Source organism: Cervus elaphus, chromosome 15 (assembly GCF_910594005.1).
Source record: "Cervus elaphus chromosome 15, mCerEla1.1, whole genome shotgun sequence".
Classification (NCBI taxonomy): domain Eukaryota; kingdom Metazoa; phylum Chordata; class Mammalia; order Artiodactyla; family Cervidae; genus Cervus; species Cervus elaphus.
In genome coordinates, this window is record NC_057829.1 from 36,815,505 (window position 1) to 36,832,164 (window position 16,660).

At 37.6% G+C, this 16,660-nt stretch overlaps 1 protein-coding gene across 7 annotated transcripts in view; it reads left to right on the plus strand.

Moving 5' to 3' along the window:
* The window catches only part of NRG3 (neuregulin 3), a 1,171,842-nt gene that overhangs the window by 149,315 nt on the left and 1,005,867 nt on the right, over nt 1–16,660 (plus strand). The window lies entirely within an intron of this gene.

A 16,660-nucleotide genomic window follows, 5' to 3' on the forward strand; every position in this document is an offset into this window, starting at 1 on the left:
CAGTGCCGGGGTCGTGTTTCCAGCTTCATTTGTGCCTCCTTGGAACATTTGCTTTGTGGTGGGCCAGTCACATCCCCGTTATTATGGAGGACCTGAAACACAGTGCAGAGTAGAAGATCAACGAGAATCTATTTTGACCCAATGCACTGCCACAGATGTAAGCCTCTTTTTTTGGACTCTTCATTACTCAGCAAGAGAAGAAGCCGTGCTTATTTGTTTTTCTGTGCACAGAGAAGTGAAGAAAACAGGGGCTCAGCCTGTGAAATTTGAGTTATGCAGTGACTCTGCCAACACCATAGGACCACCATGAATCTTTAACACAGGGGACACATCCCCTAAAATTCATATCAGGCATATGGTGAGGGGATTCCACATACATAATTCTATTTAGCTGTTGAGTGACATTCTAAGAGATGAATCCACTGATTTTACAGGTGAGGAAACTGAAACTTAATGGGCAGTTAAGGCATTGTCCAAGGTCATAGAGACATGTGGTAGGGAACAAAAGGAGTGTTCAAACCATAGAGTCCAAGTACAAAATGGATGCTTGTAACCCCTATGTTGTTGTTCAGTTGCAAAGTCGTGTCTGACTCTTTATGACTCCATGGATGGCAGCATGCCCAGCTTCCCTGTCTTTCACTATCTCCTGGAGTTTGCTCAGACTCATGTCCTTTGAGTTGGTGATGCTATCTAACCATCTTGCCCTCTGCTGCCCTCTTCTCCTTTTGCCTTCAGTCTTTCTCAGCATCAGGGTCTTTTCCAGTGAGTTGGCTGTGCTGCTTTTAAAGCCCCTACTCTTCCTTTTGCAGGCTTAATAGGAGAAACAAATAAACACATCTTTGTAAGAAAGCTTTCTGAGAAATGTGATGTGGTTTAAGAAATGAAAGTTATTGTATTAGGTCCAGTTCATTGATGTTTTCTGTTAATGTAAAGGGTGCAGTATTCATTAACACTTATTTAAATTATGTAGCACCTGCTCTTTGTAGAACATATTCTTAAAACAGTCCATTACTCCATAGAGCAGTTCCTATTCTTCTGGTGTGCTGATCCACATATCTTCTACTGCCAAAAATATCCTTTCCTTAGGTAATTTCAAAAGTGCCTTTATCAGTGCCACCCAACCATTTATACCTAAGCAGGAAAAGTTCCCCAAGTGGCTTCATCAGTGAAAGCTTGCTTTTTGTTACTACCTTTTCCAGAGGTATGAATAATAGGTGGCCATGTGGTGGAACAGATTCACTGGCTACTTCTACCTGCCTTACTCTGCCTGGGGGATTCAGAGACCTCTATCCCATGGTTCGGGACTTCCCAGGTGGCTTAGTGGGTAAATAATCTACCTGTAATGCAGGAGATGAAGGAGTTGCGGATTTGATCCCTGGGATGGGGAGATCCCCTGGGAGGAGGGCATGGCAACCCAGTCCAGTATTCATGCCTGGAGGATCCTATGGACAGAGGAGCCTGGAGGGCTACAGTCCATAGGGTTGCAAAGAATCAGATACGACTAGAGTGACTGTGCATGCATGCACATATCTCATAGTTCAATCAGAGTCCTCACTTACAAACCCAGAGAATCCAGGAGATACTATGGAGCTCTAGAGGGATCTACTTCTTCTGACAAACCAAGCCTCTCAGTTTCAGATTGGCACCCCTTCTTGTACCTGTGTCCCTCTTGTGTCCTAAGACACGTCTTAGAATTTCAGAGCAGGACTTGGTTTCCAGAGGGCAGCTAGTGACCTCGATCTGTTTGGACACTCAGACTGTGCCGTATCTGTGCCAAGCAGGTAACCCTGAGGCAGAAGTGCTGCCAACTAGCCCACTTCACACGTGGAGAATTGTGCTTAAAAGGCATAAGATGGCAAACCTCCTCTCTCCATCTCAAAGTGAAGTGTCTTGAACTTTTCCCGTCACTGGTGACTCTCAGCACTTTTTTTTTTTACCTTGAAGGCAGAGTTATATAGATATATATTCAGTGAGAAAATAGCAAATATTGACAAGTTTCATTTTTTTTGTTTGCTTATGTGTGAATTTTTAATATGAATTCAGAGAATTTAAATATTTATCTCAGTCCAGATTTTTCACTGAATGAGTTTCAGAAATCTAACTTTATGTTTTTTTTTTTCCTGTGCAAGATAAGATTTTAGATTTTTTTAAAACAAGACCATTTTTACTGACAGTAAGTATGTTTATAGAATTTTTATATACTATGTTGTGTCTGTTCTAACATTGTTGCTCAGTTATCCTGCATACGATTATATGCTTTTAATGTTATCTACGTTGCTTTATATAAATCTGCTATTAAAATATATTCTATTCCCTATGAGCTAATAAAGGACAAGATAATGACAATTTCTTCTTCTTTTTTTTTTTTTTGGTTATGAACTCAGATGATAAGCTAGATAAATAAACTGTATTCATTTTAATAGCACATATTAGTGATGCTCAGGTATGATCAATGGCTCTTTGGAAGTTGCATTCCCAACCCTTGCCTGTTCACTTGTGAGTAGGGGTTTGTTCAGAAGAAATGGAAAACCTGGTGAATATTCTGAGGGAAGTCACACTGAACTGGAAGGGTACAACTACCATCCCTGAAACAGAAAAATATGTCTTCTAGTGTGACAAAAGGACAGTAGTTCTTTAGGAGTTTAGGAAGGGCAAGGTCTTTTGTCATTAAATAATGACAAGAACTGGGCTTCCCAGGTGGTTCTAGTGGGGAAAAAAAAGAAAATAAAAAAACCCGCCTACCAGTGTAGGAGACAGAAGAGACGTGGGTTTGATCCCCGGGTCAGGAAGATCCCCCGGAGGAGGGCATGGCAACCCACTCCAGTATTCTTGCCTGGAGAATCCCATGGACAGAGGCACCTGACAGGTTGCAGTTCATTAGGTCACGAAGAGTCTGAGACAACGCAAGTGACTTAGCACACACGCAGGCACCATATTGGGTTTCCCTTGTGGCTCAGTTGGTAAAAAATCCACCTGCAATGTGGGAGGCCTGGGTTGGGAAGATCTCCTGGAGAAAGGAAAGGCTACCCACTTCAGTATTCTGGCCTGGAGAATTGCATGGACTGTATAGTCCATGGGATCACAAAGAGTTGGACACGACTGAGTGACTTTCATTTTCTTTCTTTCTAGGCACCAAATCTTCTTTATCCATTCACCTGTCGATGAACGTTTAGGTTGCTTCTATGTCCTGGAAGAGCTGTTTATTTTTAATTGAAATATAATCAACATAGGGTATTAGTTTCAGATATATGTCAGAGTGATTTGATATTTGTTATGTGTTGGGAAATGACCACCGTAGTAAGTCTAGGTAACATCCATCACCATAGAGTTACACAGTTTTTTCTTATGATAAGAACTTTTAAGATCTATTTTCTTAGCACTTTTCAAATATTCAATATAGTATTATTAATTATAGTCACCATGCTCTACATCACATCTCCATGACTTACTGTGTAACTGGAAGTTTGTACTTTTGATCATCTTTACTCATTTTGCCTACCCCAAGTCCTCTGTTTTGGCAACTATCTGTCTGTATCTATAAGTTAATTGTTTTTGTTTCTGTTTTTTATAGATCGGTTGTTATCCTCATATAAGTGAGCATATGGCAAATTGTGTTTCTTTGACAGACATTGCACTTAGCATAATGTCTTCAAGGTCCATCTGTGTTGTCACAGATGCCAAAATTTCATTCTTTTTTGTAATGATTGAGTAATATTCCATTGTATATCTGCACCAGGTCTTCTTTATCCATGTATCTATCAATGGACAGTTAGGTTGTTTCTGTATCTTTGCAATTATAAATAATACTGCAGTGAATATAAGGGTGCATATATCCTTTTAAGTTAGTGTTTTCCCAGAAGTGGAACTGCTGGATCACATGTTAGTTTTGTTTTTAATTTTAGAAGAACATCTATGCTGTTTATCATAATGTCTGTACCAATTTACATTCTATCAACAGTGCATGAGGGTTCCCTTTTCTCCATATCTTGGCCAACTCTTGTTATTTCTTGTGTAAAACCTAATAATAGCCATTCTAACAGGTTTAAGTTGATGTCTCATTGTGGTTTTGATATGCCTATTCTTAATGGTTAGTGATGTTGAGCACCTTTTCATATTGACCATCCGTGTGTCATTTTCTTGTGGAAAGGTCCTCTGCCCATTTTTAAATGAAATTGTTTCTTGGCTTTGAGATGTATGAATTCTTCATATATTCTGGATAGTAGCCTCTTGTCAGATATACTATTTGGAAACTTTTTCTCTCATTTGTTAGGTTGCCTTTTCATTTTGTTGATAGGTTCCTTTCCTGTGCAGAAATTTTAGTTTGATGTAGTCACATTTGTTTATTTTTGCCATTGTTGCCTTTGTTTTTGGTGTCAAATCCAAAAAATCATCACTAAGACCTCTGTCAAGGAGCTTATCATCTATATTTTCTTCTGAGAATTTTATGGTTTCACGTCTCACATTCAAGTCTTTAATCCATTTTTAGTTTGTTTTTGTGTATATTGTGAGAGAGGTGTCCACTTTTATTCTTTTGCATGTAACAGTGCAATTTTCCCACCACTTTTTATTGAAGACATTGTCCTTTCCCTATTGTATATTCTTCAGAGCTGGTATTTTTAAACCATCTCTATTCTCTCTGAAATGGTTAAAAGTACCTCATTAAAAGAAACAAAGCGTGGTAAAATAGCTAAATATAATGGCAGTATTTATTGTGCTTTCATGGGCCAGGCTTTATTCTAAGTACATCTCACTTAATTATCACATAAATCCTATGAACCACAGAGAATTAAGTGCCCTGCTAGGACCACAGTGCAAGTAAGAAAGACTTAGACTGTGGCTAAAGAATGGGCCTAATGCTGATAAGTTTTGGGGATGAGAAATGACTATGTCCAGGTGGAGTCGACCTCCTACAACCCGACAGAAGAAACACAGATGTGCCAAGTTCTAGCAGGGAGGTGCCCCACACCAGGGAAGGAGGTCACTTCTGCACCAGAGGCACAGTAATGTGAAATCTGAGATCTGTGAAGAAAAGCCTAGAAATGGGGGACCAAAGGGAGAAGAAGGGAAGGGTCTTAGGAGCCCCTAGAAAGTAGAGTATCTAGACTGGTTAGTAAGGAGCAGAGATGAAAATTGGGAGAAAAGGGCCAATCTGAGGTCTGCATCACAGTGAAAAGAGTTTATTCTGCTGCAAACTTTTTGTAAGCATTGGTCCATTTTCTTTTCTTTTTTAAAATATTTATTTATTTATTTATTTTGGCTGCACCATGCACCATGGCCTGTGGGATCTCAGTTTCCCCAACCAAGGATTGAACCCATGTCCCCTGACATGGATGCGTGGAGTCCTAACCATTGGACCGCCAGGGAAATCCCCATTTTAATTAAGTCTAGTCTGTTTCTCAATATGGCATCAGACGTTTCTCCCTCTTTAGAGTCGTCATTTGAATCATCATATCTTTCAAGAAACTCATTTCCAGGTGGAAACAACAATACTGTAGTTAATACTGCTTTACATGTGAGAAATGAGCAGGTAAAAGTTCTCACTTGGATTCTGTGAAAGAGAGAATAGATCATTGATGAATGTATCATCAGATTAATCTGTCACTAGGTTTTGAAGGCAGTGCTTTTCAACATGTCATATCTCTTCACAGCCTTTTTTAAGATTTTCTCAGAAAAAAGTCTCTGTGAATTGATTATTGATAGTTCAACAAATAATTTGAGAATAATATTGTGTGCAAAAAGAAAAAAAAAATTCCTTAGGAACAAATCCTGTCTTTCCTGTTTACCAGCTATGTGGTGCTGAGTAAATGTTTTAATGTCTCTGAAATTCAGTTTTCTTCTCTTTGCAATGGGATGATAGTACTTGCCTCATAGAGAAGCTAATGAACTAAGTAAAAATGACACATTTAAAGTGACTAACATAGAGCCTGGCAAATATAAGCAAGTCTGAAATTGTGTATTGTCTTCATCGCCTCTATCATTTGTGTTTCCCCTTAAAGAGACATTTAAGTACCTTTGATAAAAATATGAGGTTTGCAATTTACCTGGGAACTTTCTTACTCAGATCTCATGTCACCATTATAAATGGCAGCATGTAAATTTTATTTGGTCATTGACCTAATGTACGTATTACGGGGTAAATACTTGGACTTGGACTGCTTTGAGGAAGCTTACAGACAGATGTGAGGAAGGACACAAATGGGTAATCTTAATGCAATGTAAGTGTTATATTCAAGTGTACATAGTCTGGGAGCACAGAAGAAGTCCTTTCCTATAGGCTGGCTGCGTGGGGTAGTGGGCAGGAAAGTGACCTTTGAACCAAGTCTAGATGGATAACTGCTACTACTGCTTAGATGCTCAGTTGTGTCTGACTCTTTGCAACCCCATGTGTTGGAGCCCACCAGGCTTTTCTGTCCATGGGATTTCCCAGGCAAGAATACTGGAGTGGGGTGGCATTTCCTAATTCCAGAGGATCTCCCTGACACAGGAATTGAAGCTACATTTCCTGTTTGTCCTGCATTGGTAGATGGATTCTTTACCACTATCGCCATCTAGGAAGATAGATGACAACTTGGCAGATAAGAGTCAAGAGTACTGCAAGCAGCTCCACCCACTCCCTGGCAGCATATAAAGAATATGGCATTTGCGAGACATGGGAAATGTTAAGTATGAATGGAGCATGAAGGGTAAGATGGGTGAGGCCAGGGGTAGTGAGTTAAGGCCAAAGGCATCATTTGCCATCTTTAAAGGTTTTCCCTGAAATACTGGCACAGAGCAAGAATAAAGTAGGAAATTCAGTTAATGAAATTTGTGTTTTAGAAAGATGATTGAAAGTGGTGCAGAGGATGGACTGGAGGAAGAAAAAGTGGAGGACAGTTGTGTTTTTTTTATATTCAACATCTTTCCTTTACTTATTTGCCAATCATATATTTTTTTGATGAAGTCTGTTCATATCTTTTTTCTTTAGTTGTAGTAAAATATACATAATATGAAATTTACCCTCTTAATCATTTTAAGTATAGTTCAGTGGTATTAATATATTCATAAAGCTGTGCAACCGTTATCATCTATCTCTATAATTTTCATCTTGTAAAACTTAAAACTGAAACTCTATGAAAATGAAACAGTAACTGCTTATTCTTTCCTACCTCCAGCCCCTAACTGCCACCATTCTGCTTTGTCTGTATGGTTTTGACCATAGTAAGTTACTTATGCAAAGTATAGGAGGAGTTGTTTAGTATTTGTCTTCTCCTGACTGGCCTATTTCACTTAATATGATGTCATCAAGGTTCATCCATGTTGTAGCGTAAGTCAGAATTTGCTTGTTAATTTAAAGTTGAACAATAGTATGTTGTATGTGTATACCACGTTTTGCTTATTCATTCATCCATTGGTGGACATTTGGGTTGCTTTAGTGTTTTAGCTCTTGTGAACCATGCTGTTACGAACATGGGTTTACAGAGATCTCTTCAAGATGTTGATTTCAATTCTTTTTACAAAATTATTTATTTTTAAAATAACTTTTATTGGAGTATAGCTGCTTTACAATGTTGTGCTAGTTTCTACTAGCACAGGTGTTCAGCAAGGTGAATCAGCTATACGTATACATATGTACCTTCTTTTTTGGATTTCCTCGCAATTTAGGTCACCACAGAGCTTTGAGTAGAGTTCCTTGTGCTATACTGTAGGCCCTCATTAGTTATCTACTTTATACGTAGTATCAATAGTGTATATGTGTGAATCCCAATATCTCAGTTTATCCCATCCCCCACCTTTCCCTCTCGTTCATTTGTTCTCTACATCTGTGTGTCTGTTTCTGCTTTGCAAACAAGATTGTCTAAACCATTTTTTTTTTCAGATTTCATATGTATGCATTAATATAAGATATTGGTTTTTCTCTTTCTCACTTAACTTCACTCTATGGCAGTCTCTAGGTCCATCGACATCGCTCTCAGTTCTTTTAGGTCTATACCCAGATGTAGAATTGCTGGATCATCAGTAGCTCTGTATTTTTGATTTCTTGAGGAACTGCCATACTGTTTTTCACAGTGGCTGTGTTACATTCCCACTAACAGTGCATAAGAGTTCCAATTACTTCACATCCTTGAGAGTACTTGTTATTTTCTGCTTTTATTTTTTGATAGTAGCCATCTTAATGGATGTGAGGAACACTTATATTTTAAGTGAAAGATAATGAGGGCCAAGGTGAGACACAGTCATGAGAGATAGTGGGAAACTCAGGTGGAAGTCTTGTTAAGTGCAAGCATTTGAATTTGTTGACTGAATGTGAGACATGTTTTTTCTTCTTCCAGATTTATTGAGATACCAATCGACATACAGCCCTATAAAAGTTTAAGGTGTACAGCATATGATTTGACTTATATACACTATGAAATGATTAATACAATAAATTCGGTAAACCTGTGTCATCTCATTAGTACAAAATAAAACTTTTTTTTTGATGAGCACTCTTAGGATTTGCTCTCTTAACAATTTTCATATATAACATGCAGCGATGTTAATTATATTTATCATATTGCATATTATATCTTAGTACTTATTTATTTTGTAACTGGAAGTTTGCATCTTTTGACCACATTCATCTAATTCCCTCCTCCTCACTCCTGCCTCTGGTAAGCATATATCTGATCTCATTTTCTATGAATTTGTTTATTTTTTAAGTATAATTGACCTGCAACACTATGTTAGTTCCTCATGCACAATAAAGTCATTTGATATTTCTCTGCATTTTCAAATAATCACCATGATAAGTCTACTTACCATCTGTCATCATAAAAAGATATTACCTTGTTATTCACTTTATTTCCCACACTGTACATTCCATCTTCATGACTCATTTATTTTGTAACTGGATGTTCATACCTCTTAAGAGATTGAATTACATGTCCGACTTTAGCATTTCAACAAACGTCCAAATCTGACAAATAATGCCATTATTTGAATCCAGTAGGACAGATAAAGTGATGAGCAGGATTTAAGGGAGACTTTGATGTTCATTAATTTATTGATAAATATTTTCAAAGGAACACACTTTATATTGGAACACAAATATTATCAATTTAAAAACTTCCGTGTTTATAGAACAAAGTTGTACCTTGTGGAAAAATATAAATTGTGATTATACGTTTTCTTGCAAGTATTACTTAGAACAGATTTTGAGATGTCTCATGCAATTACTTTAACAAATTAGCATAGTTGTTGTGTATTTTCCAATTTGCAAGTTTCCTTCATAGAAATTGTATTTAATCTTTTACAGTTTCACCATTCTTTTATTTACTGAATCCAAGTACTTTTGGAGCAGCCCCTGAGTATCAGGAACTGCCCTAGGCTCTGAAAACGTCCTTCTGTGACAGAGCATTTATTCTAGCGATAGGCCTTGGAGTTTAAGTGTGTGTACTACAAATTTTTAACTTGAGTTCACAGAAAGGTTTCAGGACAGAGAGGTGTCTATGATCTTGGTAAAATTTACATAAAATATTTTAAGAGGAGATTTTTTTATCAAATTTTCAAAGCAATGATCCTAAACTGTTTAAAAGCCACGATCTTCAAGAAATAGAGCCTCACAGAAATTGATTGACCTGCCCAAGATCCCAGGAGTCAGGAGACAACCTGGGTCTTTGAGTTCTGTTTAATGTACCCTCTAGTGCCACGCCGCTTCTCACTATCCATTTTGTCATGTCCTTCTTCTCTAAAGAATGATCCGTTTTCCTAAGATTTTATAGATCATTTGGTATTCTTACTGTAAATGTCACTTCATAACAGGATGTGACAACTAGCAAATTTTATACTTTGGCTAGTTTGGCTTTAATTTCTTTTAACTCTTAAAACACTGACGCATCCAATCCTGGTGATTCTAAAGGCACTTTATGAAGACACTGTTCTTGCATCTTTGTTGCATGGTAGGGGTCCTAAAGAAACCCCAGTGGCATTTCTTTGGTTGTCTTGAGGAAGTAGAAATGTGTGCCATTGCTGAGACGACTGTTAGCTCTCTTTTTGTAGGACACAGACCAGTGCCTTCAAAATGGCCTTCTTGATATCCTGCAGTAGGAAGCATTGAGCTCTATGGTGAAACAGCCTTTATATTTCCATGCTACCATCTGACCTTTGGGTCAGGGCATTGCAATCAATTTAGAAGTGCAGCAAGTGGAACCACAGGGCTGATGAGCTCTCACAGTATGGTGAGAGAGACTGCCTGGGACCAATGGGCATGGAAGCTCTGTTGATTTTTTTGGGTACCTTTACCACATGTTCCTAAACTGCTGGGCTCGGAATTAAGTCAGTTAACAGAGATGATATCAGAGGACAAGAAGACAGCCCATATATTAAAAGCTGAAGTAAAATTTTCACACACTTTAAAAATAAATCATTTTTTTCTTGGAAACCTAAGTAGAGAAATTTGCTTCTAGGCTACTTACTATTCTAGCAATGAACGGAAATTAGGCAGACGTGTTTAGCAGGAATAAGCTTTATAGTTTATCGTTGGCTTGGCAGAATGTCAATGAAAATGCACCTGAATAGCCCCAGCCTTCTTGAACTAGGTCTAAAGCCAAATACAACTTTGTTTAAGAATAAAGAATCTCTAATTCACTTACTGAGCTCTCAAAAGTTTTGCTACTCTAATGATCAAGCATTGAAGCAATAATATTGAATCAGAGCAACAAAAGATGATTTTATATCAGGCTTTTGGGGTTGCTTATTGAAACTCTTAATAAGCTTATTGGGCTTCAGTGTGTGTGTGTTTCCTTTGATTTAGGCTTAATTTTCCCAGATTTAAAGGAATAATTTTGTTAATAGATAATATGTTTGGTCAACATGGTCAAACTGATCTGTGGCCTTTTCTTAGATTCCCATCTTTCGAATTTAATTAGAAATCCAGGAGGTATACATTGGCTGTTTATTTATTTTTTTTCCTTGCCTAATTTAACTCCTTATAGTATCTTCTAAAAGGCAGAAAGGACTATTGAGTAGGCACTGACATATTTATCCATCTGGTAAAATACATTTTTAGCACCTAAAGTATTTGTTAGCACCTATTATGTGCCTGTGTGCATGTGCCTGTGTGCTGGGCTACTTTCCAGTGATTGGAAATTTAGGTAGGCAAATTGTGATCCAGGTTTATCAAGATGATTATAATTTGGTTGGGGAAGTTGATGATCAAGGGGTAATTAGCATATGAAGCAGAATGGAAGTATCATTAAATTGAGAAGAATGAAACAGTCCTCTGTGATACAAGGCACCTGGGAATCTTAATGGAAGGAAGGCCTGTATAATACCAAAGGGAGAATGACCACAGTTCTATCAGTCATAATTCTCTATTTTCCTAGCTGTGCTTTTATTATACTTCCCAAAAGAATCAGCACTATTTCATGTAAAGAGGATATTTTAATGCTTGAATCTCAGCCAATGCAAGAAAGGCATTATCTATTCTATACTACCCCTCAGTATTTGTGATGTTTTCTCATTATTGCTATGTCTGTCTGTGTGTTAGTTGCTCAGTTTTTTCCGACTCTTCCGACTCTTCGCGACCCAATGGACTGTAGCCTGCCAGGCTCCTCTGTCCATGCAGTTCTCCAGGCAGGAATACTGGAGTGGGTTGCCATCCTTTCTCCTTTCTCCAGGGGATCTTCCTGACCCAGGGATGGAACCTGGGTTTCCTGCATTGCAGGAAGTTTCTTTACCACTGTGTCACCTGGGAAGCATCATTATTGGTATAGTTTCTTCTAATGATTTTCTTATAAAGTTTTCTGTCTTTAGGTACAGTACTAATGTATTACTGGGCCTGGCCTTTTGAGGAAGAAATTCATAAAATCAACGGTGCATTAAGTCTGCATCATCTGATATTCGAGTTTTGAAATTTACTAACCCATATTAAGACACACTATAAGTGTAAAAGCCACACTGGCATTCAAAGCCTTGGTACCTCCCTCCCCAGAAAGGACGCAGAACTTCTTCATTTTTATGTTGAATTCAGTTTGAAATGATAGTACTTTTATATATTGGTTGAAATAAAATATATTACTAAAATTGATTTCACCAGTGTCTTTTTCCTTTCTTTAACATGGCTATCAGAAAATTTAAAATTACATAGGTGACTCTCATTATATTTCTATTGTAGAGTGCATAAGGAAATGTTGTTGTAAGGATTAAATATATAAGAGAACTAACCCGGTTAAGGAAGCTGAATCCAAGTGTGAGCTCTAGACTGCCATCCAGACAGCAGATTTGTCTGAACTCTGACATTAACTCTCCAGGTGGTCATTCACTTTCCTTGTCTGGGCTAAGATTTTCTTATCTGAAGAATGTGGAAAAAATTCAAAAGTGGCTCATCTCTAAGTTCTTTCTCATATTAAGCCCAGCTATTTGGTGGCCTTCAGAAGTATGGGTGAATCTTATTTGTAACCCTTCCAGTCTCCCCTCAAAGCCTATTAGATGAAGTAATCTTCATCATTCCAATCCTTCATTTATTTAAGAGAGGTTAAATTTGTAATTACTGTAATTTGGAGCTTCTTCGAGCAGCCTGAGGCTGGAACACAGCATCTTTCAATCTGTTCAGTGCTGAGTGAAGCAGTTGCACATGTTGTGATTTATAAGGCTCTGACAAAGATATTTTGCAAGGAAATTTCCAGCACTCTTTGAAAAAATTCCAGATATGTCTGAAAAATAAGGCATTTTTAGTCCCAGTAGTTTTTGTGATGTCATTTCAAATAGGTTAACTCAGTTAAAAAATCTTTATTTTTAAAATTAGTATTGGACAATCTATTTCTAACATACTCCATAGTTAGCTTTTAAAAGTTAATTTAAGAACTGTTTTGATATTAGAAGTGTGATAGTAATTGTTCACTATCAAATTGTAGCACATGCAGAGCACTTTCTACATAGAAAGTAAGACTTGAACCCCATCTAATTTTTCATGTACATATATTTGACTGTAATATTAAATATAGGATATATATTGTATTTTGAGATTTTTCAGCCAGTATTCTACTTTGGGATATATGGATAATTTAGAACATTGTATTTTTATAATATATATATGTATGTGTATATATATATATATTTCCACAATGATTCATTTAGAGTCATTTCTTGACAAATGCCAGTCAATGGACATGCATATTTTAAGACTTTTCATATTTAGTATAAACTTTCTTTACAGAAAGTTTGTGTTTTCAGTTTATGTTTCCATTATCGGGAAATGTTCCATTGTCAGTTTATGTTTCCATTATCAGGGTACGAGATTGCCTGTTCCCTGAAACCTTAGCAGTATTCAAGTTAAGATTTTAAGCCTTGTTTAGATTGATGGGTGAAAAATTGTGTTTCTTTTTTGTTTTGTTTTGTATTTCTTAGATTGCTTGGAGAATCAAATTGTTTAACAAACATATTGGCAATTCCTAATTCTTCTTTGGTGATAGCTTATTCCTGGGAGTTATTTAGTCTATTTACTTACTTATTTGAGGTGGTTTTCATTTTTGATCAGTGAGCTGTTTGGAATCATATGGACTCATTAAGATCTTTACTTCATGCTTTGGCATCAAGCCTGGTGTAGTCAGACAGCCCTTCTTAGCCATCTAGTCCCTATCAGTTCACTGTACCAACACACACACACACACACCCACCCACACACACACACACACCACACCATACCATACCACAAATGATATGTGGGGTAGAGGTAAGGTATAGAAATAAGCTAATCAATCACCAATATTGTATTTCTGGAAAAGAGCAAGGCCTCTCATTGAGACAATTTTTACAAGTATGGTAAGAAAATTATCATTATTTTCATAATGATTTTACCTTTTGCTACGAAAAAAAAAAAAAAAAAGAATGTGCTAAGCACACAGTTTTCAAATCTCTTCCTAGGCAAAAAAGCTTATACTCCCAAGCAAAAAAAAAAAAAAAAAATGTGGAAATCATTCATATTATTCCATGGCTTTTCAATTTTGAATTTGTTTTCTTTAATGACAGTGTTTCTCTGACCTAGATATCTGTCTCTTATGATATTTCTGTTTATGCACTGAGCAGATTAGTGATTTTAAAAAGCCACTTTTCATAGCAGCAAGTGAATAACATAAGACTCCTCTGTAAATATCAACTCAACTTTGTGGTGTCCCTTTTTGGGCATTCGATGGTGTGCATGGTCCTGAAAGACTTGATAAAAATTAATACAAGCAGTTGAAGTTACATAAATGCTATCTCCTTATACAGAATTCAGAGTTTTAGGCTTAAGCCCTTGCCAAGCAAAGGATGTTGCCCACTGTTCAGTTCTACAGAGATCAAGTCATTAGCCCCTGTAGCCATTGTCCAAAAGTACACCCCTGAAAAAAATTAAGGCTGAAGAACAGGATGAGGTACTCTGTGCTGTGGCAAAACTGACCTTCTAGATGGTTAGACATCTCAGGAAGAATTTTAATGAAACCAAATTCTTGCATCTTCCAATACACGGGGAAATAATAGCACTAAAACCATTAACTGAGATAGCTTTTCCTTCTGACTAGCAATAACCTTTTTATTAAGACATGTGCTTGACTACATGTATTCCCTATCCAAATCCAAAGTGTATACTGGCTGCTCCATTTACTTCTTCAGAGTAGTTCCTCAGAGCTGCTCTAGGCTGTGTAGTCCTCTGTAAGACCCTGAATAAAACTCAGATGGCAACCCACTCCAGTATTCTTGCCTAGAGAATCCTGTGGACAGAGACGCCTGGCGGGCTGCTGTCCATAGGGTCGTGCAGAGTCGGACACGACTGAAGTGACTTAGCTTGCGTGCATGCATTGGAGAAGGAAATGGCAACCTACTCCAGAATTCTTGCCTGGAGAATCACAGAAAGAGGAGCCTGTTGGCCTGCTGTCTACGAGGTTGCACAGAGTAAGACACGACTGAAGTGACTTAGCAGCAGCAGCAGCAGCAGCACAGCTGAAAAAATATTCAGCATTTTAAATATAAATATGCTTTAGAAAGCTAAGCAGACTACGAGGTAAAATATATATTACTAAAAGCTAAATATTCACATTCCTTGATTCCAATTATGGGCTTCAGTTACCCTTGCATTTTGGAGGTTAGTGAGGTCATCTGTGTCCTACACAACTTTAAGGGGAGCTATTTTCATGGACTTACTTTAGCCCATTATGGCATTCAGCGTAGTTGATCTCCAGGGAAATAATTTTTAACTGTGTTTGAAAGGATGAATATAGAGATTATTAACTCTTCCTCAAAGAAATTAGAAACGATGTTTCTGTCAAATCAGATAATTTTCTCCCTGTGCATTAAAGAATAATATGAGGAAAGCATTAGCTACATCACTGTACTTAAATCTTGCTTGGATATTGGCACTTCCTTATTCAAATTTTTCAGTGGTTTTTCAGCTCAGAATTTAAAATTAATTCCGTATGCCAGCATTGAGTCTCTCCATCAGGTTGAACTTGAGCTGATGCAGCTAATGTGCTGCTTTGGAGCTCATAAGTCTGGGCGGGGGGTGGGGACAGGGTTTACAATCTCTTTTTGATACAAGATTTTGGAAAGAAGCAGACTGACAGTGCCTTCAGCCCAGCAACTGTGCCACCTACACTGAGAATGACTGAAAGAGGGCTTTCAGAGGAGAGACACAGTCAAAAGAAGGAGAAAGGAACAGTCAGGAGGTAGAAGGAAGGAAGGAAGGAAGAAAGGGAGGAAGGAAGGGAACCAAGATATTTACAGATTGTACTCAGACTTTAGGCTCAGACACTAGGTTTGTGGAAGCAATATGTGCTGGACTCTGTTTGTTGTCCATTCCAATATCTATCATCAACTTCAGTCTTTTGGGTAGGCTTCTATTATAATACCTTGGAAAGATTTTTCTCAACTTTCATTACAGTAGGGTTTGCCATATGATCATGGCATTTGGTAAATGAAAATATGTATTACTGCCTTCTCCCGATGCTTTCCTTCTTGCTTCAAATACTGACACGGTATATAGAGTTTCAGTTGTTCAGGGGTCATCTTCTGAACATGAAGAAGAGACGATGCCATGCCCAGTCTCCCCTGAGTTTTTGCCTACCACCAGACTTCAGGTCACATGGGAAAAAGACAAACCCTGATCTGGAGTCAGAGTTTCTGTTGCATGCATCCAAATGCATTCCTAATTAGTAAACTTTTTCCATCTCAGATTACAGTGGCATTTGCCTTCTGTTCTCTAATAATCTCATTCCCAATATTTAAAGAGAAAAAAAATGTATATAGAATCAAAGTTCCATTCCAACACTTCTTGAAATCTGAAATTTTCATCCTTCTTAGCCAGGATGATCCCCACATATGAGGGGATCTGTTTAGCAGTTGCTTGTTGAATGGATGTGAAGGATAGGAAAACCCTATAAAAATGTAGTAATGGAAACCTGTTCGAGTTCTCTAACTTGGCTGTTCCATAATGCAAAGCAACATTCTACCCTAAGAGCAGCACCCATATCTACTTATACAAGCCGTTGTCTTCCTTCTTAATGTTGTGGGGATCCATTTCTGTATTTGGCTGCCTTTTCTGATGGGAAAAAATGAGGTCTGAGTTTCTTATGGTATAGTATGAACTTTGACTACATTTTTAAAAAGTACAAAATAACTGAGAAATACATTGACCAGATGAGGATTTACGTGGAACTCAGTCACAATGCCC